The 22,944-nt window shown below is 35.2% G+C and overlaps 2 pseudogenes; one reads left to right on the top strand and one right to left on the bottom strand.

The window, feature by feature from the left end:
• Positions 1 to 7,052: 7,052 nt before the first annotated feature.
• LOC125813300 (AT-rich interactive domain-containing protein 6-like) lies at positions 7,053 to 19,907 on the top strand (annotated as a pseudogene).
• On the bottom strand, positions 17,172 to 19,574 carry LOC125813208 (psbP domain-containing protein 3, chloroplastic-like; annotated as a pseudogene).
• Positions 19,908 to 22,944: the final 3,037 nt, after the last annotated feature.

Consider the following 22,944-nt stretch of genomic DNA (forward strand, 5'->3'; position numbering starts at 1 on the left):
CACTACTTTATTGTTATCATCCTGACCTCGATAGAAATATTCCTTCAGCGACTCATCATCAATACGGTGATCCGGAACACCTCTTATGAACGAAGTGAATCTGTCCCATGAGCTACTTACAAACTCTCCAGGTAATGCCACAAAATTATTGACCCTATCTTTGTGATTTAGCTTCTTGGACACTGGATAATACCTTGCTAAGAACACATCCCTCAGTTGGTTCCATGTATAGATTGAGTTATAAGGAAGCTCAGTGAACCATATAGCAGCATCGCCTGTCAGTGATAGAGGGAACACTCGCAATCTGATGACATCTATATCCAAGTCTGGTTGACCTACACAGCTCTTGCAGACTACCCTTATCTTGTCTATGTGAGCATGTGGGTCCTCCGATGGCAACCCTGAGAACAAGCCCCTCGCTGTAAGCATTTGCCTCAAGCTACTGGTTACGACAAATGTGTGCCCCAGAGGCAAAGGGGGTAAGACTAGAGGTCCATCAGAGTCAGAAATATTGGCATTTCCCGTGTAGTTGTCATGCAGTTGTGGGTTTAGTGGACCGTGCACCCTCACTGCATTTCCTAATTAATTTTCAGCTAGACCCCGATTTTCCCCACCAGCTACTCTCGGCTGTTGTAACTCAACTACATCATCAAGATTTACTCTAATAGGATTAATTGGAATTCCTTGATTGTTCATTCTTCACAAAGTTCAGTTCAACTCTGGATAGTAATGAGTAAGTAGTTCACCTTGGCTCCGTGTACTTGACATACACCAGAGTCAGAACCTGAGAGAGACAAAAAGAAAAAGAAAAAGTAAAATTAGGAAATATTTGACTAAAGTTCAATAATGTAGTTTAAATTAATTTAAAAGCCAAATTACCCCGGCAGCAGCGCCAAAATTTGATACGCTCAAATTACACCTCCCTAAAGAAGCATAAGCGATCGTTATCAAGTAAAGAACCCAACTTGTAGGTTGGGGTCGAACCCACGAGGAAACTGGTTTAGACTTAACTTTAACTTACACTTATATTCGTTTTGTCAAAGTACTTCCAGAAACAAGTAATAAAAAGGGGGGATTTGTGAAACAGATTGTAAGAATTCAGTAAACAAAAGCCATTTTTTGTTGTTATCAAATGAGAAAATTAACTAGGGTATACGTGTTCACCACAAGCTCATAACTCAGTAATCCTAGTAATAGCAATCCTTTCCTAGTATATTACATGCAAAGTGATAAGTTAGGTATCTCTAAATCCTTGGTCCGACATCTAGAGAATTTCATCCCGCACCTTGGTCAGGCTACATGTGTATAATTTACTAACCCTTACCTTTACCTCATATTAGACATCATAATCGATGTTTGGCTTAGTTATTACTTCACACCAATCAACACTAGTCTATTAGATAGTATCACACTAAATCTATGTTGATAATTCTTTTCTTGTTGATTACCTACTTGGTCCGGCAAGTAGCAACAAGGCAAGTTCTAACGCGTGCACTCATTAAAAGGACTTTTGAACAAAAGAATTATCAATGCATGAAAAACACTATTCAAGAATTGCTTATTTACTATTTATACTTTGTTAATCGCTCATGGATCCCACAACCCTAGTTGTGGAGTTTAGTTACCCATAATCATATGAACACAATTCATTGTTTTAGATGAAAGAATTATGAACTTACGTAGTTGAGAAAAATAAACCCAAAAATTCAACTCGAATTTCAAACCAAATCTTCAAAACTAACCTTTGGAAATCAAGAATTGCTAAGGTAGCAAAATTAATTCCCCAGTCACAAAGTAAAACAAAAGTAATAAAGTCTAACCCCTAAAAACGAGGTTTAAATGCCCTATTTATAGAAAACAAGTCCTAAATTAAAAGGGAAATACATTAAGGAAAGTTTGTTCAGGCATGCGTCTTCATTCCACGAGACTGACTCATGGACCGTCAATGGATCTACGGTCCGTGAGTCCCTTCCGTCAGCCAGGACTTAAAAAATATTTCAGCCTCCAAAAATCAACTTCTCTGAACCAAACGATGGACTTGCAGTACAGACCGTAGATCGATCTACAGTCCGTCAACCCCCCTCCGTGGCTCCACACTTAGAATCTTTAAAAATCAGGTACTGGAACCCCCGCAGTATCAATCTACGGATCAGCAGTACGGTCCGTAGATCAATCTACAGACCGTCAGTGACCACCGTGGTTCCACACTTGGTTAGATTTCCCTGATTTGCATTGCCTGCTGATCTACGGCCATCACCTACGGAGTGTCAGTGGACCTTCGGTCCGTAGATGCCCTTTTCTGCATTTTTTTCAGTTTTCTCTTTACTTCCGCGCTTGAACATCTTTCTTGCAAAATATGATAAAAAACATAAAAACCAATACAAAAAGGCCCCAGACACACACACAACTTGTAAGGGAAATGTATTAGAAATACCGTAAACTCACGGTATATCAATCTCTCCATCCTTAACCTCCATAGTTGGCACATAAGGACCTTCACATATGACGTCATATACCTCAATGTCCTCAGCCATGAGATAGTCTCTCATTCGAATATTCCACCATCTATAGAACTTACCATCAAAGAGAGGTGGTCTTATGGGAGACTGACTTCTTTGCAGGTTCAGTTGTGTCGCTATTGCTCGCAGGAACCTCTCTCTTGGTATTAACCATATAGAGAGCCCAAGCTCTAATACCAATTGTTGGAATGTAAGCGTCCACCAGTGATCACAAAACCAAGTCCCTCGACAGAATAACTGTTCAAAAAATAAATAACACAACGTAAAACAAGCACAAGAATTTTATGTGGAAACCTCCTTGCTCAAGAAAGTAAAACCACAACCTGTCACACATGATTTTCAACTCTTTTCACTAATCTTCTCAAGAAAAAGCGAAACATAGTTTACACCACAACAATAAGTTTAACCTCCTAATCTCACACTAAGTAATACAACTATTACTTAAACGAGCCTAAGCAATGCATCCATTTCCCACTATACTAACCCTCACTGATTAATATAGATTTTTACCGTAAGACACAAAGTTAACTCTAACAATGTTCTTACCCTCACTACACACAAGAGTTTGAAACGTTTCTTTGAAATGAATCCTACAAGTTTAGCTCAATACAAACATTCAAGAACAACATCAGGTACGGAAAACACTTCTTCAGTTGATCAAGTCCCTGTTGTATGTGTTCTTGTGCTTTAGTTCTTCCTTGAAGATGGACTTCTCTTTTTTAAGCTTGTGTTTTTGTTTGCCAAATCTTGAGTTTGTGTTTTTGGAGAAAAGACTATATCAAAAAGACACAAACTCCTTGGGACCGCCCATTGGCTGAGAGCCTGCTTCTCTGGAAAGATGTGCACCTACCACATTAGAGGTGGCAACTTTTCTGACAGCTGTCTTGTCGTCCTTTCACATACGCAGTCTTGCAGGGACCTGGTCCCTTGCAAACTTTTCATTAGTGAGTTCTTGAGAAGACTTGTTGGCTCTCTCTCCTTTTGAATGAATGAATCTTTTTATTGTTTGTCATTTTGATTATATCGACCAAAAAGAGTTATTGACCATTGGACAAATAACCTCATCCATTTCTATTATTGAACTACGTTGACGACTTCACCAACCCACTGACAGGACATCTTTACAGTTGTACACCATTATAAATCTGGACGAGAAAAACTCTACCAGGGGCCAGGTCCCTGCATTTGTGAGCCACTGAAAGAGAAAGTCTCGTCCGCTCTTTCTATTGGTGAAGTAAACTGCATTTTTCACCTACCACCTGACATGACAACTTTACAGTTGTACCCATTTGAATCTGGACGAGAGCACTCTGTCAGGGACTAGGTCCCAGTATTTGTGAGGATCATCAAAACACCTAGAATATAACAATTACCTACTGTATTTTGGCACCATATTTCTCTGCCTCCTCTTCTACAAACTGCAACTTAAATTAAAGCTTAATTAATTTTACAGTCCATTGATCTCTTCATCATCCTCTCGTAATGGAAAAATGAAAAGCCAAGTAAGTTTATAATGCGTGTCTTTTTTCTTCGTTTAGCTGACCTGTCCAGTGAGAGTATGCAGTCTGTTGTAAATCCCATTGTCTCTTATCCCGAGCATTGAAAATAGATATCCGAGACATTCACCGGGATTTTGGAGAGTGTACTCGATGTAATACAACCCTGATTAATAAGAGTGACAATTATCAACGGCTGAAAAGATTGAACGTACTCACATCATGAGCAAGTATAAACTACTAAACATTGAAGCAAAGTCACAACTACTACTTTAGTGAGATAAACTCACTTAGTTTCCTGAATGGTAGAGGCAGATTCAGGATTTTAAGTTTATGTGTTCTAAACTCTAGGAATAAGAGCTTTTCTTCTTGACTTGTCGAAAATCATTTCATAAAAGAACTTTCAAATTCTGTCGGTACAATAGTATGCATTCCATTTCATTTCTTTATAAACAAACTCTGTTCGATTTATAAGTAAAGCTCAAATAACCATTGCATCGAGGCAAGTTTTAGCGAGTGTTTTAGACTGTGTTCATATACCTTTAGAAGCTTTGCTATCAATGAGTTTTTCTTTCACTCCCGGAGGCCTTTGCCAACTTCTGTCCAATCCACTGACCTGTTAAAAGTCATTGAGGACCGAAGTAAGAACGCCAAATGAAGCATTAAAAGAAGAAGGAACAGAGAGTTTTCTCAAAGTAGGGATTGATTTAACCACACCAGATTCTCAGCAAAAACAACAACTTTCCTGAAAGATTCCAACTTGGTGAAATCAGTACCAAGGCTTGTGATTACAATGCTGACTGAAACAACATGATGATCGAGTTCATATACACAACAATCTAATAAATCTCAAATGAACCGATCCATCACAATGTCCAACTAATTCCATTTGAGTTAGAAGCTTCTGGAAGATAGAAAGCTAAGAGTGACCTTACTGCATCACCTTCTCCCGCACCTATTTGCCAATTTGCAAGTAATTCTTCATTTGTTACCATTATTTTCTTCTCATTTTCTTCGCGTTAGAGCAAATCTCCTTATTCCTTGACATAAATCATCTCTTCTCAAGAACTATGAATTTAAAAGTTTTACATCTAAATATCTAAGACAAAAAGATCCTATATTTTTTAACAATGTTGTCTGGAGAAAAAAATTGGTTCTATCAATGGGGAATAGACTGTTTAAAACGAATAGGAAAGAAAGAGAAAAACTAGTATGAAGAAAGTCATGTTGGGAGCGTTACCCCATAATAGGCTCTGCAGTACTCCATTCGAATTTAGTCGGAGCTCCAATGGGGCATTGGGTGGTAAACCAAAAACGAAAGATAAAAACTAGTAAGGACAGGATGCACTTTGTAGGTTAGCCTATACGACTCTATCTGAATGTGGGATGTTTCGTGTATTGAGTTGTCCTTTTGCGATATTGTATTTATCTCTTCACAAAGAAAGATGGACATAAACCTCTAATAACTGATTTAAGGTCCCAAGGAGAATACAAATATATAGAATTTTCCGCAAACGTGAATCGTTTCAAGTGAATTATATATCAAAAGACTCAAAATATCGAGAGAATTTCATATTTAAATTTTGGTACTATTTAGAGGTTATTTCAAGTTCATCGAGATTGAATAGTCAAGGTATACTTCATGTATAGTCAATGTATACTTCATATAACTAAGCTATATTTAATTTTTTGAGTATATCGTCATGTACAAATATGCTATATTAATTAGTCAGTACTCATTATATACTTTCTATGACTTTTAACAAACTATATTATATATATAGTCAACGTATACTTTCAATGATTTTTTAATTATATGACTATATTTATTTTAAACTAATTACTAATTTATTATATATAATTGAAATTATTCCTAAAATATATTAGAAAACCAAAATAAAATATTACTAGTAAATTAAGTATCATTTTAGTTATTTTCTCAAAAAGTCTCACATAAAGACAAAAGAATTAACTCATATCCTACTCACACTCTTCAGTTACTTAGTGCCAAAAATATTTGAAGAAGCAAAATCCGTCGTTGGAGGGTTAAAGTCACGATCGTTTCCTTCTTTGTCAAGCTACTTTGCCTCATCAACCTCCAATTTCGATTGCACTTCCTACCTGTTGCTGAATTTGATGGATTCCTGTAAGTTTTTGTACTCCCCGAATTACTTGTTTATCTATTGAAGGTTGCTCTGTTTTTGAAAAAAATGAAAAAAACTAAACACATTTGAGATGTGGATGAAGTTTTGATGTATTTTTCCGATGAATTGATCGGCGGGAGTACCTTTTTTTAGTTTTCATTCTGTTTAGAGTTGAACATATGGGGATGAAAAACAAGATTTTTATTTTTTTCTGTATGTTTTTGTATCCTGAATTTTATTTTGATGAAACTAAGGTTAGAGTTTTTTTTTTGTGTTTGTGTGAAGGAATGCATACTTTTGCTAATAGATTTTATATGTAATGGAGTTTGGCCATGAAAATTGAGAGAATTTGAAAAAAAAGGTACTTTTTTAACTCCAAATCACTCGCAAAAACTCAAAAACAACTCCAGTTTATTTATATTCACAACCAAACACAACTCCGATTTTCAATTGAAAATAGGAGTTGTGTATGGTTGTGAATATAAATTGGAGTTGTTTTTGAGTTTTGTTGAGTGATTTGGAGAGAAAAAAGTGAAACCAACTTTTTTATATTTTTCAAATTCATGAAAAATTGAGAATTTTATGCCATAAAATCCCCAAATTTTCATGAATTTAGAAAACATAAAAAAACTGTTCTTTACTCCAAATCACTCACAAAAACTGACAAACAAGGATTCAAGTTATATCAATAGCAGAGAAAAAAGACGTCTAAGAATGAATTAGATATAAAGTTTCTTTTCTTATAAAAAATTGATTTGAAGGTGATGCATATCAGTTTTTTTGGAAGTTATTTCTTCCCTTTCCTTTCACTTTTGAGTGTTTTTTTTATGAGATGAGTATTAGAATGCCGAAATTTGATACATATGATATGTTGCCTGTGATTAGTTGTCAGAATGGATAAGGGTGATGTAGAGATGCTGGATGCGGAAAAGAATGTCCCTACTAGTGATGTCCTTGTGTCCAATGAGTCACCGATCAAGTACAAAAATGGTGTTAAGACTGGCAAAAGCAATGATGAGGACAAGAAAGATGATCAGAGTGATTCAAAGGGAGAGGACTTGAAGAATGCAAGAAGTGAGTCAGAGGACCAACTCAACTCTAAGAGTCAGCTAGAGGCACACAACAATGTGGTGTTGGAGAACAAACCACCTACTATTGATGCTGGAATGGATGATATGGTAAGTGGCTATGTGAAGGTGATTGATGATGAAGTACAGAATATTGAGAAAATGATCTATGAGGTCAATCAGAATGGTAATGATTTGATGGTGGATAGACAAGAGGACTCTCAAATGAAAACCATTCCTACAAACGTTATCACTGATTCTTCTATTGGAAAAACGCCAGAACCAGCTAGTGTAATATTTCCTGGAACTACAAATGTTGGACATCATAGTAGGGAAGCATCTGAGAATATTTGTGCAATGGTACATACTCTGATTCATCATAAATTTTTTAAATTTGTTTTCAAATTTTAGATTAAAAAGTATTGTTTATGAAAATACATCAACAGGAAAAATATGATCATATAAGAATCCATGATTATGATATACATGTACAAAAGAAAGCTACTTAGGTTGGGCAAATACATCCATAGTGACTAGAATATTGGATATCTAATATTCAAAAACTAGTTGTGCACCTTAGAAACTTCAGATAATTTTAATTGGAATTTAATCATTTATGCATGAACACTAAACATATTTGATTGAATTTCATACATTATTATTTTATAAAAAACACTATGATATATACGAAAAGAATGCCAACCATAATTCTGTTTAAATACATGTATCAAATGGAAGCACATGCATATTTTATAGTTATATATATCTTAAATGAAGGCCCTGCAATTAGGTGATTTACAAATATGATATTGAACTTTTGACCTTGTTTACTCTGTGTATAGACTTCAAGTTTAATAAATTTTAACTCTTTGACTTTAAACTTTAAAGGTTTGCCCATGATCCACAAATGAGCGAAATAATATTTTGGCTAAAATCAACTATATATCCGTGCATTTGATAGCTAGATACAAACCCAAGCCCATTACCGAAGTAATTTATTATAACTTAATATGCATCAATACAAATATATTTTTACTAACTCACGAAAGAATAACACTTTATAAAAATAGAGACAAAGGCAATCTATTACTGTACTCCTTTTCTTTAATTTAGTTTTATACCATTCATAATTTTTTGTACGATAATGAGATAAATAAAAGTATAGAAGCACGACAATATATAAGCATATAACCAGGAATCCAAGATCGTTGTCAATTCATCATGAATTTTTTAAAGTTTGTTTCCAAATTTTAGATGGCTGACGGTGAGGATGATGAAGGCTCTCCTGAGGATCAAGCTGCATTTATAGGAAAACTAGGCACCTTTTACCGGGAGAAGGCAATGGAACTTAAACTACCTAAGTTTTATGGTCATCCTCTTAATTGCCTAAAGTAAGTGTATCATGGTTTTATCATTGAGCCTTTTTATTTTCATCTTGTTCCTTGTACATATTATATCTTTTCATGTTCCTCGTGCTAGGTTATGGAGATCTGTGATCAAATTAGGTGGCTATGAATTATGCACTTGTATTTGATCAGTTCTCTGTTATAGATTTTACTTTTTTAATTGAATCAAGAACTGCAGAGTATATTAGTCACTTCACCAAAATATCCTTAGCTAATCAGAAGCAGTTGGTCAACAATTGAGTGCAATAAGTCAAGGAGTTATTTCTCGATTAACCATGATTTTATGTGGCCATTTTTGTTAAAGGCATTTTGTTGCTTGTTCACACAGTTGTGTGTAAAGCATCCCTGGAGGGCTATGTTTCTCTTTCCAAATATCACAGTGTGAACCTCGAGTTGTTAGAGAGGGTATTCTTAATTTATTTTTAAGAAATAAGCAATTTAGCTTTGTACTTTATAGTATAATTTAAAAAATTGAAGTCGTGGTTGTGTATTTTCTTCTATTACTTGGTTGATTAATTAATGATCCAATATGCTATGAGTCTGTGAGATGAATTTTATGTTATTCCCACGTACTTTTGATGGTGTACAGTTAAGCTACTTTATCTATGTAGGTAACTGGATTGAAGTTGTGGCGAGAAGTGGGAGACTCCTTTAATCCCCCCAAGTGAGCATTTAGTTGGCCCTGGTTATTTCTTTTTTTCTGGCAACTTGATATGAATATTTCTCTACTCGTCAAACATCAACTTCCCCAATATTAACTATGTAAGGGAGATGTTGTCTGTCATTCTTTTACTGATGATGTACCAAGATTTTGAAGTTTATTTCTGTTGTTTTGGATGTGAAATGTTACGATATATTTTGGGTACATGTGAGAGTAATAAGTTGCTTGGTTGCTAGAACATTATATCAGAAGGTGGTAGAAGAACAATTGTTCATGAATTGTATAAAACCTTAATAACTACTCCTGAAGTTTCAAATGTTTGTCTGGTTTTGATTTGACATAGACTTTAAGAAAGTAAATAAATTTTTTAAATCTTGTAGCCTTGGATAAAAATAGCACTTGGTCCAGTTATTTTACTTACTTAAAATTATAACAATTTTTTTGAAATACAGAATTATATGAATTAGGGAGAAACTCCATGAAAGGAACATTAACGATTCATATAAATCGCTTAGTGGGAAATGTCCCGAAGAAATCCAACCAGTAACAAAATCTTGTTATATAGAAAAGAGCAACTATTGCCTTTTTTTGATGAATCATATAGTTTTACGATTTCATCAACTAAAAAGGTTATCAAATGAATGGTAATTACTGTAAAGATATGGCACCTGGATGCAACTCAACCCCAGCTCATGAGCGGTGGTTTGTCCATTTCCATATAAAGAGTCCAATTTCTCATCCCTCTTCCGATGTGGGATTTCTTAACATTCCCTCGTACGCCCAGACCTCAACTAGAGCGTGAACCGTTATAAATGGGGACCCAACATCGGTGAACAACAAACTAGGATGAGTCTAACTCTAAGACCATATAAAGATATGACACCTGAGTCTACCTCAACCTCAAAAGCTAGCTCATGAGGGGAGGTTTGTCCAAGTCCATATTAGGAGTCCAATTTCTCAATCCTCTTCCGATGTGGGACTTTTTAACAATTACAATTGAAATGATCAAAAAGGAAATGTGAGTTAATGTATGCTCAAGGTTGAAAATATTATGAAAAGACTTTATAAAGAAGAGTCCCTTAATTACCTAATTTTAAATGAAAATCGGGAATTGAATTCATTATAAGATCTTTTTATCCTTTTTAGAAGATAGTATACTGCCACTCGGACTCGAGCCGAGATGCATTAGCACTTCTTCCTAAGAGCAGTGTGTCTACCAATATCACCATAGCAGCCTGTCTTGAACTCATAATAGCATATGAATAAGCAATTGTAGATATTGAGTAAGCTATTTTAGTTTAGTAATGACTGAAATAGATCAATGACAATAAAAAGTTGTTCAAATAAGAATTTTAGGTTGAGGGTTCATTTTAAATTTGAGTTTAGATAAACCAAAGATGTGTAGAATGTACCAAAATGTCCTTAATCTTGTGGTCTTGAACATTTCATGTGAGTTGTGACACGTTGAAATTAAGAATTACCAAAAAAGGGAAGAGACATTCTTTTCTTTGAACTTGGTAACTTTGGAAGAAGACATTCTTTTATAGCGGATAGAGTATTAAAACTACTAAATTGAAAATAGGAAGAAAACATGAAGTGCTTTTGCAAAAATGACAACATAGATTCCAATATCAAGCTATAAGCTTAGTTGCTCGGACTCTACTTGTGACATGTTGAAATTAAGAATTGCCAAAAAAGGGAAGAAGCATTCTTTTCTTTGAACTTGGTAACTTTGGAAAGAGGCATTCTTTTTATAGCGGAGAGAGTATGAAAACTACTAAAATTGAAAATATGAAGAAAACACAAAATGCTTTTGCAAAAATAACAACATAGATTCCAATATCAAGCTATAAGCTAAGTTGCTCAGACTCTTCACTTTTGGTGCCACATCCGTGTCGATACAACATGGGTGTAGGATCCGTGTCCAATTTGGTCAACCGGTTTTGGGTGCTTTGACCAAAATAGATGGGGTAAGTTTGGACAGTTTTAATGATTGTATGTAATCAATACAAAAGCTAAGGTGAAATTGAAGAAAATGAAATACCTTTTATCTAGAAATTTCTATGTCACTCCTTTTCCGTTAATTTCCTTCCATATTCTCCTCAAGTTCTCCCATAATATCTCATAATTTAGGTTTTCTAACTCTTCTTTTAGATATTTTAATTATTTGTAGGCGAATCCCCACACACGTATCCTTACATGGATCCATATCCCCGAATCTTAAAAATTAGGTCATGAAGGATACAACATCTAGATCCGCACCCGTATCAAACACCTGCACCGAGTCTGAGCAACTTAGGCTATAAGTGCTAAGAAACATACACCGCATTAACAACAAACAACAACATACCTAAGGAATGTTGCATCTTTCTTTCTGTTAGGTCTTGGTCAAATATAGAGGACCAGGTATCTGAGTGGTGGCAATTGGTTCTAGAGTTAAGCACGCAGGGACTTGAAGCCTTAAATATTTACAGATGCTTCTGAATAGGGAGTCTAGACTTTATGAGATACTGACGGGTTGCTTCCTTATGCTAGATTTGCTCAATGTGAAATGAGTGTCGATGTCTCCAATTAGATGAGTAACTCAGAATAAATTGTAATGAGCAAGATATCTTTTGATGATCAAATAAGATAAGAATTTACTGGAATGATAATCAACTGAATATATAAGACAATATCGATGCCTTCTATCTACTATTATACGACTTTCTCTAAATGCTTTTTTTGGGGCTCTGATAATCTTCCTTCTCAGGACTTGCACTACTGTTTCTTGGACATTTCGCGGCTTCTATGAGAAGGTAATAACCTAAAGTTCTCTTCCCTTGATAGTTATTAGCATATTTTGACTATTGTCCGCCATGCTGCTAATATTTGGTATAAGATGAGTTTCTGGGACTGAATTATGTCGCATTGTTAGTGGATAGGTGGTTTGCGATGTTATCTTTTATGTGGGTTGTATGGAAGGAGAGGGAGAGAGTGTTTGAAGGGATAGAATTTGAGTTTGTAAATGTAAGGATTAGCCTTTTTATCTCTAGTTTCTTTTTTGGTGCACTTATGAGGTCCCTGCTTGTATAGATGATTGAATGTCTTTTGTAGAGGACCATATTTTTGTATAGGTTCTCTATTTCTTAGTATACGGCTTGTATACAGGATTTTCCTCAATCATTAACAAATTATTTAACCTTATCCAAAAAGATTGGTGGGTGCTTTGTGAAGTATTAACTTAGAAAACTTTTATTAACAGTCCGTCTTTTGTGACCTATAAAGTCATTTGAATAGTTTGTACTTGCTTCTTTTCATTTTCATGGTTCTGCTTTTATTCTTGTTTAAAGTAGGTTTCATTACATCTTTGATTTTGCAATTGGTTATGTGACTGTGAGATGGCAGCTGAACATTCTGGTTCATTTTATCTTATTGGACTTTTCCTTAACTTTCCACATTTTGAAATGCCAAACATAGATGTTTAAGTTTAATAAATTACTTCATCTCCATGCTTATATGGTGATTTTGAATAGAATTTGTTCTAAAAAGTAATCTGCCTCTTACTTTTTGTTTATGTACATTCTATTATCTCATGATTTCTCTGTATGTTAGTTACTTCTACCATATGAAAGGCATAGGACACAAAACGGAGAGCTTCAACTTCCTATTGTTGCTCCTCCTGTTTCTTGGGGTGTTGACGATGAGGTAACACTGTGTTTACTTTGTTGTTACGTGATGTATCTTCACATCTGCAGTATGTTGTAAACCTTTTAATTGATATGGGGAAGCCTATTACCCTAAGTAGTTAGAATCATCGACGTATTTTGACTTCGCTCAAGTTCTCAAAGTTGATCATGGATCCTTCTTTAGTTGACTTCAACGGAAATCAGTATGGCCTTACTTTGGGATAAGGGACACTAGGAAAAGACTTTTTTAAAGGGACACTAGGAAAAGACTAATGTAGTCTTGTAGTGTATGTATATATAATCAAATATGAACTATTTAAAGTAATTCTGCAGGGAAGTGGTTACCAAATTTCTGCATCACGAAGGGTAGTAAGAGATTCAGCTGCTCGTTGTAGGCTAGGCTGGAAGGAGCAACACCTTCTTGGTTATAGTGAGGTTGCTGAGCCAATTGTAAAGGTCTGTTGCTGAATCCTTGTAGAGGTCTTTGGGAATTATATTTCTTAAGTTTGAACCTGTCTATTGCCACGTACAAGTAAATTTGGTGTTTTTCATCTTTTATAGGACAGGAATGCCAACAATATGCCAAAGCGTGCGAAGAGCCTAAAAAATAGTGGTAAGATTGTTCATCAATTCTTTGCCAATTCATATATCTCTATCATTGAGCTGTTTTCTCCTCACCATTTCCCAATATGAAGTCTGGCACTCTCCAAAATTTTGGCCTTTAGTTGCTATTAGTTAACACTGTAACTATATCAGGATTATCATCTGAGAACTTTAATTTTTGCTTTAACTCATACTCTATCAAAAAGGAATAATGACCGCAGCAGAACTTCTTGTTGTATTCAGGTTCTCTTAAGCACCACGGACATAATGAAGTGGAGCACCCAATGAAAGCTGCAGAAACTGAAACATCTAAGCCGTAAGTCGTACTTTATCTTGATCCTTTCTAATGTTTTTATCTTGTACACCAGTAGATTTCATCTGATCTCTATCTTTCTCTGTCTTTGGTTCCTCTGTTTCTGATGTAAAGATAAATTGATTTCCATCTGCCAGGTTGGATGTCTAAGTTGTTGATGTTGGACACCCTGCTAATTGGGTGAAAATCAATGTTCATGAAACAGTAAGTTTCTATCAGAAGTAAAAGAATTAAGAACCTCTATATTATGCATTCCATTTCTCTCATGTGATTTGTAATGATTTTATGCAAACAGAATGACTCCTTTGAGGTCTATGCACTGGTGCCTGGGCTTTTACAAGATGAGGTATGATACCAATCGTGCTACTTGTTTCCATCAAGTGCATTCAATTTGTTTTCGTCTTTTTACAACATCTCAAAGCTCTAATGCCCTTATTTCTTGGTAAACATAGGTACGGGTTCAATCTGATCCAGTTGGTCGCCTGGTCATTACCGGTCAGCCAAACCAACTTGACAATCTTTGGGGTGTTACTGCCTTCAAGAAGGTACACACCTTGCTATTTATTTTACTGAGTTTGAATTTGATAGATTAATTCAATCTTTGCCTTACTTGCATCTTTTTGGACTGGTAATTTTCTCTGGTAAAGAGAAACTGTCATGCAGAAATCTTGATACTTCTTCAGTGGATCTGAAAACTATATCGTTGTTACGTTTCTATTTGTTGATCACAACACTCTAAGGAGTCTATGAAAATCAAAAGGTTCTCCATTTTTAAGTTGGCTGACATATTTTTTTTTCCAGGTGGTCACCTTACCTGCTAGAATTGATCAGCTTCGGACCAACGTTGATGTCACCCTTCATGGGTGTCTTCATGTTCATGTGCCCTTTGCGCAGCAAAATCTCTGAGTTGACAATGCAGAAGTATTGGTAGTTGGCCAACATTTGTGAATGCTTGGCCATAGTTGTTTAGTTGTTGTTGATGATACTGTGGGTCAAAAACTTTGAATGGCCCAGATATAGCAAATGAGGTATTTCGGCTTCAGCAGCCCCAGTAAAAACTTAGATTGCTTTTCAAAGACAGATGGATATGTGATGAACATAGCTTGGTGTAGTATGTTGTCTTGATACTGAAACGCATCTCTCTTTTTAGCATTTTACAATTCTATTATAATCTCGAAATTATTGGCAGCCACATACTTTCTTGAAGTACTCTTTTAGAAACACCATTTTGAGTTTGCACACAAACCAAAATATGCAGGTTTTGAAAGCATAGCTAAACAGGCTCTTAGTATATAAGAGACATGAAGTTGAAGGTAGTGGAAGATGTTTATTAAAATATCAGTAACACCACCTTCATTGTTGAAGACTTGTACAACATCGGTAAGTAGCTAGCATGGAGTATTTCTCCTTACAAGCTCCTTGCATGTGGTTTGATTGTTCGATTTGTCGGGGGGTTTCAACTCCCATCCCATCTCCCCATCCACCCCCAAAATCTTATTCTTTCTTAATTAAGCCTAGCCTATTGTTTCTTCTCAACATTAGGAAGATGATTGTGAAGGAGATTTGCTTGAGAATGGAGAAAAAAGTAGAGTTTTGGAGGATGAAAATTGCTTATTTGGTAGCAGGAAAAGAAGAAATTTAAGGAATAATGTTACTTTTTGGACCTGTCTGGAGAAAGAATTGGTTCTATCAAGGGGGAGTAGATTATTTAAAACGTATAGGAAGTAAAGAGAAAAGCTAGTACGGAGAATATTCTGTTGGGAGCGTCAACCTCCAGAATGAGCCCTGCAGTGCGGGATCTGGATTCAGTCTGATTTTGAAAAGATAGTAAGGACAGGAATGCACTTTTGATAATTGCAATCCAAAAGGAAGTGATTGTGATATATATAAGCACATCATATTAGGAAGTTCTAAAACAAAAAATGGAAAAGAGAGATAGCTATAAAGCTCATAACTGATTAAACTAATACCTATTTCGTTTAGTACTTCAGGTGCTTATGTGGCGTATAATGTTAATCCCGAGCCTTTCGAACTAAAAGTTCAGAATTTGGGCATATGACATTTGCACAAAAAGCACATTTTTATAGAAAAAATCCATGCAGTTTTGGTATAACAATGTGTAAATATTAACTCTTAAACATTGGCCAAGCTGTCTTTACCAAAAAAACATTGATCAAGTTACTAGTTCATGCCTACAACTCAACTTTTTCTCGAGTCGTTATAATATATACCTTAACTAGAAGTTGAATTATGTTCCTCTGTGAGGTTTGGAAGATCTACTGTGCTGCTATCAACGACGATGTTTGCCATTCACCAACTAGAAAAACCAGAAGCTCAAGCCAAGATTTGTGATATCGCGGTCTCTATTATGTTATCATATTAATCTGAAAGACGAAATAGCATGCACATTGCAAGAAACTCCAGACATTGATTCACTTGAATATAACATCAGATTAAATGACTTGCTTAACCGTTATTGCACAAAATCCTCACTTAACAAACAATAAGCAATGAAGATTTCATGCATAAAACAGGACACTGCAACATAATATTATTGATACAAAACTTATTCACACAAGCGATATCCTTCCTGACATCTAACAGAATCTGTGATACTAAACAGGCTTAGAAAGGAACTGACGCGTATTGGTAAAACTGTGAAAATATATCCGTCAAGCCACAAAATTTTGCAAAAGTAGACAAAATTTATGTTGAAAACTTTGAGTTAATATAAAATGTGACGCAACTTAGTTCAACATATCAGCACATTCAAACTCTTAAATGAAAAGCTTGAGTATGTCGTTGATGACACTGTCTCGTGAGAGACATAAGAATAGAAAGATTCATGTTTGGTTCAGGAAGGGATTATGAATCCAGGATTCAAAATCAGTCACAAGCTTGGAAAGAAATGAGGAGAATATTTTATGTATTCAGAACATCACTCGTAACAATCCACAATGAAATGATGGCGCCATTATATGGAGTTAAAAAACATGAATTTGGACTTTATTTAGTAAGCTCAAACGAATCAGATTAATTTTTGGAAAATCAGAATCAGATTAGACCTTATACATATCTCACGTGCAGGGGGAGAGGGGCAAATCCACCTCTTTCTCCTTCAACCCCATTTCTCATGTGTACAAGCACATATTTTTTTTTTCTATATCCCTTTACAAAGCCTATCGAAGTTTACAATTCCTTATTACGAAAAAGAGAGTTCTTCCTAATCCCTGAGGGACACTTTCTTTTGAGATACTATAGACATTTTTGTGATGCATATTTTCACTCAAAAAACTAGCAAACACAAAACAAGAAGAAAAAATATCTTAAAGTTACCTTCTGTATTTTGGCACCATATTTCTCTGCCTCCTCGTCTACAAACTGTGAGATAAATTAAATCTTAATCAATTTTATAGTCTATCGATCTCTTCATCATCCTCTCGTAATGGAAAAATGAAAAGCTAAGTAAGTTTAATGCATGTCTTTTTGCTTCGTTTAGCTGACCTGTCCAGTGAGAGTATACAGTCTGTTGTAAATCCCATTATCTGCTATCTCAAGCACTGAAAATAGATGTTTGAGACTTTCACCGGGATTTTACAGAGTGTACTCGTTGTAATACAACCCTGATTAATAAGAGTGACAATTATCAACGGCTCAAAAAATTAAACGTCCTCACATCATGTGCAAGTATAAACTCCTAAACATTGAAGCAAAGTCACAACTGCTTCAGTGAGAAAAAATCACTTAGTTTCTTAAATGAGAGGGAGAATCAAAATTTTAAGTTTTCGTGTTCGAAACTCTAGGAATGAGAGCTTTTCTTAATGACTTGTCGAAAATCATTTCATAAAAGCACTTTCTAATTCTGTAGGTACAATAGTATGCATTCCATTTCATGGCTTTATAAACAGACTATGTTCGACTTATAAGTAAACCTCAAATAACCATTGCAATGAGGCAAGTTTTAACGAGTGTTTTAGATTGTGTTATATACCTTTAGAAGCTTTGCTATCTATGAGTTTTGCTTTCACTCCCGGAGGCCTTTGCCAGCTTCTATCTAATCCACTGACCTGTTAAAAATCATTGAGGGCCGAAGTAAGAACGCCAAATGAAGCATTAAAAGGAGAAGGAACGGAGAGTCTTTTTCGAAGTAGAGATGGATTAAACCAAACCAGATTCTCAGCAAAAGCATCAACTTTTTCGAAAGATTCCAACTTGGTGAAATCAGCACCAAGGCTTGTGATTACAATGCTAACTGAAACAACAGATGATCGAGTTCATATACACAACAATTTAATAAAGCTCAACTGAATCGATCCATCACAATGTCCAACTAATACCATTTGAGTTAGAAGCTTCTGGAGGATAGAAAGCTAAGAGTGGCCTTACTCCATCACCTTCTCCCGCGCCTATTTGCCAATCTGCAAGTAATTCTTCATTTGTTAACATCATTTTCTTCCCATTCTCATCATGTTAGAGCAAATCTCTTTAGTCCTTGACAGAGATCATCTCTTCTCAAGAACTATGAATGTAAAGTTTTACGTCTCAATATCTAAGCCAAAAAGATCCTATATTTGTTAAACAAAGGTGATTTTTCATTTCTGTCCAAGCCTTGGTGGACGGAGTTACTCGATAACTATACTGATGCGAGGTAGCAGACACCCCAGAATTAGTCAAGGTGCCCGCAAGTTGCCCAGAGTCACTACGCTTATCCAAAAAAAAAAAAAAAAGATCCAATTTTTGTTACTACATTTTACGTACCAACTCTCAATTTACTTACAGAATTAAGCTACTGTAACTCATAATAATCTGTAGATGCTCTCTTCTGCACGTGGATTTATCAATGAAGAGCACCTAAAATGCTTCTATTCAAGAAGAAAAAAACGGAATGTAAAACCATACCACTAGGTATCATGATCTTAAACTTGTTGACATCATCTGAATAAACACGAAAATCCTCCGGGACATCTGAAATAACATCATCCATTTTAGCAAGTAGACATTTTGAAGGATACTGAGCATGTCAAAGTGAAAAAATTATCAAAGTGTACCGTTCTCTGCCAATGCAATCGATGTAAAGGCGGACAAAGAAAGTGCAACAGAGCCTGCCTGTAACAGGAGCTCTCTTCTCTTGGTTACACATTCCCCTTTAACTTGCTCACTATCCAAATATTCGAATTTCAGAACCAAATGAGGTAAAAAAGAAGAAAAAAATCTCAAATGTACTCTGATTATCAATCAAGCAGATCAAAAATTGACAACAGTTCACGGTAACTGAATAAATAAAACACACAAAAAAGAAAAGATTGAAGGTCAACAACACATCTAAAGTATTTCAGTTTTTTGAGTTTCATACCTTAACTATCATTTGTGTGAGTTCCCTACGTTCATCACCAATTATTTATCACAACTATCGATTGTTCCCTTTTACTACCTGAATGATGGTGAAATTTTAGGTAGGAAACTCACACACCTAAATCAAGTTACATTAATGCAAAACTTTATCCTCTATATCAACAAAATCGAGTTAATTTCTAATATGTTCACTCAACTAATAGTTTTTATCTAAGAAACAGAAAGTCGTCCCTCAACTTTGTTTTGTAACGCGAAAGTCAAAGTCACTCAACTATTTCTAAGTTGACTTTACTGGCAAAAACACTACTCTGTCTGAGCCTTGATAGACAGAGCTACACAATCCATGTATAGGCAAGAGATAGCAAGTATCATGTGAAAGTAATTGAGATGCTTATTAGCTGGCCTTAACAACACAGTTAATAGTTATAAAAAAAGTTGACTTTACTATTACGATGGATAAAGTAGTAGTAGGTCTACTTTAAGGCGTGCAAGCGGACATAATTTTTTTTTCAGGTAGTCACCTTACCTGCTAGAATTGATCAACTTTGGACCAACATTGTTGTCACCCTTCATGGGTGTCTTCATATTCATGTGCCCTTTGCGCAGCAAAATTTCAAAATTACTAAAATTTGCCAAACATTCTACTCTTCTTCTTCTTCCTTCCAGTTTCGCCATTAATAACTTATTTTCCTTCTTTCTTTCCTCCTCCTCCTCTTTCTTCTTTTCATGCGTCTTCTTAGTTATTTTTTTCCTTTTCTTTAAAATTTGACGTACTGCAAATGTCCATCATCTCGAGCGAATTATATATCAAAAGACTCGAAACATCGAGAGGATTTCATTTCTAAAATTTGAGATTATGTAGAGGTGAATTCGAGTTGATCGATATTGAATAGTCAATGTATACTTCATATATAGTTAAACTATATTTAATTTTTAGAGTGTACCGTAATATATAATCAGTGTATAGCTCATATATAAGTACGCTATATTATATAGTCAGTATATACTTTATATGACTTTTAGCAAACTATAGCATATATATAATCAATGTATATGTTGAATAGTTTTTCTTAAAAATTATATAACTATATTTATTGTAAACTAATTACTAATTTATTATATATAATTGAAACTATTCCTAAAATATAAGACCAAAATAAAACATTACTCTTAAATTAAGTGTCATTTTAGTCCTTTTCTCAAAAAGTCTCACATAAAGACAAAGGAATTAACTCATATCCTACTCACACACTTCAGTTACTCAGTCCCAAAAATATTTGAAGAAGCAAAAGCTGCCATTGGAGGGTTAAGCTCACGATTGTTTCCGTCTTTGTTAAGCTACTTGCTTCATCAACCTCCGATTTCGAATGCACATTCCTACCTGTTGCTGAATTTGATGGATTCCTATAAGTTTTTTTATTCACCAACATTACTTGTTTATCTATTGAACCTTGCTTTGTTTATGAAAAAAAAATGAAAAAACTAAACACATTTGAGATGTGGATGAAGTTATTATGTTATTTCCGGTGAATTGGTCGGCGGGAGGACCTTTTTTTAGTTTTCATTTTGTTTAGAGTCAACAAACAGGGATGAAAAATAGAATTTTTATTATTTTTCTATTTGTTTTTGTATCCTGAATTTTGTTTTGACGAAACTTGGGTTAGGGTTTTTTTGTGAGTGTTTATGTGGAGGAATGCATGCTTTTGCTAATAGGTTTTATGTATAAGGGAGTTTGGCCATGAAAATTAAGAGAATTTGAAAAAAGTGAAAACAAGGATTTGAAATGTGTCAATTTTCAGCAAATTCCTCTCAAAGTGAGAGAGTCTTTCCATGATATAGTGAAAATAAATATTACACGTCCCTAAAGATCCCCCATTCCTATCCCTAAAGACCAACTATTCTATCTCTACAAATCTGCTATTTAATCCCTCTAAATTTATCTTGCTATCCCTCCAAATCAGCTATTCTATCACAATATTTATCCCTTTGATTCTACAACAAATGTATATGATCATGCTAATTTATATCACTATACAATTACATTAATATATACAATCATTTAGTTGTCTATCATGCTAACATCCCCCCTCAAATTGATGTTGGTGGATCAAGAAGCATCAATTTGCCTACTAGAAATTGATGGTGTTGTCGTGCCATGGATTTTGTAAACACATCAGCTATTTGAAGATCACTGGACATATGTGGAAAAGTAATGACTCATTCATCTATAGCTTCTCGTATATAATGACAATCCACTTCGATGTGTTTGGTCCTCTCATGAAAAATTAGATTAGTAGTAATCTGAATAGCACTTGTATTGTCAGCGTGGAGATGAGTAGGATGAGATTGAGGAAATCCAATCTCAACAAGTAATCAACGAAGACATACAACCTCAGAGCAAGCAGTAGATATGGATCGATATTCAACCTCTGTTAAAGATTTTGACACACGATCTTGCCTCTTACTCTTCCAAGATATCAATGACTCCAAGAAACATGCACCAACCAGAGACTGAACGACGAGTATTAGGACATCCCGCCCAATCAAAATCACTAAAAGCATTAAGACGAATAGGAGAACCACTTGGAAAGAACAATCCACAAGTAAATGTTCCTAGAAGGTACCAAATGATGTGACGAACAGCCACCAAGTGGAGATGACGGGGAGCTTGCATAAATGGACTAACTTGTTGAACTGCAAAAGACATATCAGGCCGAGTAATAGTAAGGTAATTTAGACTCCCAACTAATTGTCGAAACATAGTTGGATCAGGAAGAAGATCGCCTTCCTCACGACGATATTGGCATTCAACTCCAGTGGAGTATCTACGGAGGAGGAAACTTGAAGACCAGCCAAAGAAATTAGATCCTGAGTATATTTGTGTTTGTTTAGAAACACACCTGAAGCAACATTATGAACTTCCAAACCCAAAAAATAAGTAAGAGTACCAAGATCTTTCATATGAAAAGAATCTTTAAGCTGCTGTTGGAGTCTAGTGATTAGTGAAGAATCAGCTCCTGTGATAATAATGTTATCTACATACACCAAAAGAAGAACACAACCTGTAGATGTTTTTCGAAGAAACAAAGATGAGTCATATTTTCTCTGCTCAAAAGAAAATTGTAGTAAAGTAGATCAAAAATTATCAAACCAAGCTCTTGGAGCTTGTTTTAATCCATACAAAGACCACTTCAACTTGAATACATCTGATGTAGGTGATGAGAACAAACCAGATGGAGGTTCCATATAAGTATCTTTTTTAAGATCACCATGGAGAAAAGCATTTTTGACATCCATTTGATAAAGAGACCAGTTTTGTGAAGCAGCAATGACAATAATAGTTCGTACCGTAGTCATTTTGGCTACGGGTGCAAAAGTCCACCCCATACTCTTGTTTGTTACCAAGAACAACCAATCGAGCTTTGTACCGATCAAGAGTTCTATCAAAATGAAGTTTGATTGAATAAACCCATTTACATCTAATAGGGTGGACATTTGAAGCACATGAAACAATGTCCCATGTGTCATTTTCTTTAAGAACCAAAAGTTCTTCCTCCATTGGTTTCTCCCATCATTCATGCTTGGAAGCTTGTGAGTAACAACATGGAATAGATATGTTGGATAAAGTAGAGGAAAAGCCATACCAATTGGGAGTACGAGATACTCTTGTAGATCGCCGAGTAGGCTCAAGAGGACCAGATCTTGAAGAATTCTC

This window comes from Solanum verrucosum, unplaced genomic scaffold, assembly GCF_900185275.1.
Source record: "Solanum verrucosum unplaced genomic scaffold, falcon-dt-bn FXZP01000189.1, whole genome shotgun sequence".
NCBI lineage: Eukaryota > Viridiplantae > Streptophyta > Magnoliopsida > Solanales > Solanaceae > Solanum > Solanum verrucosum.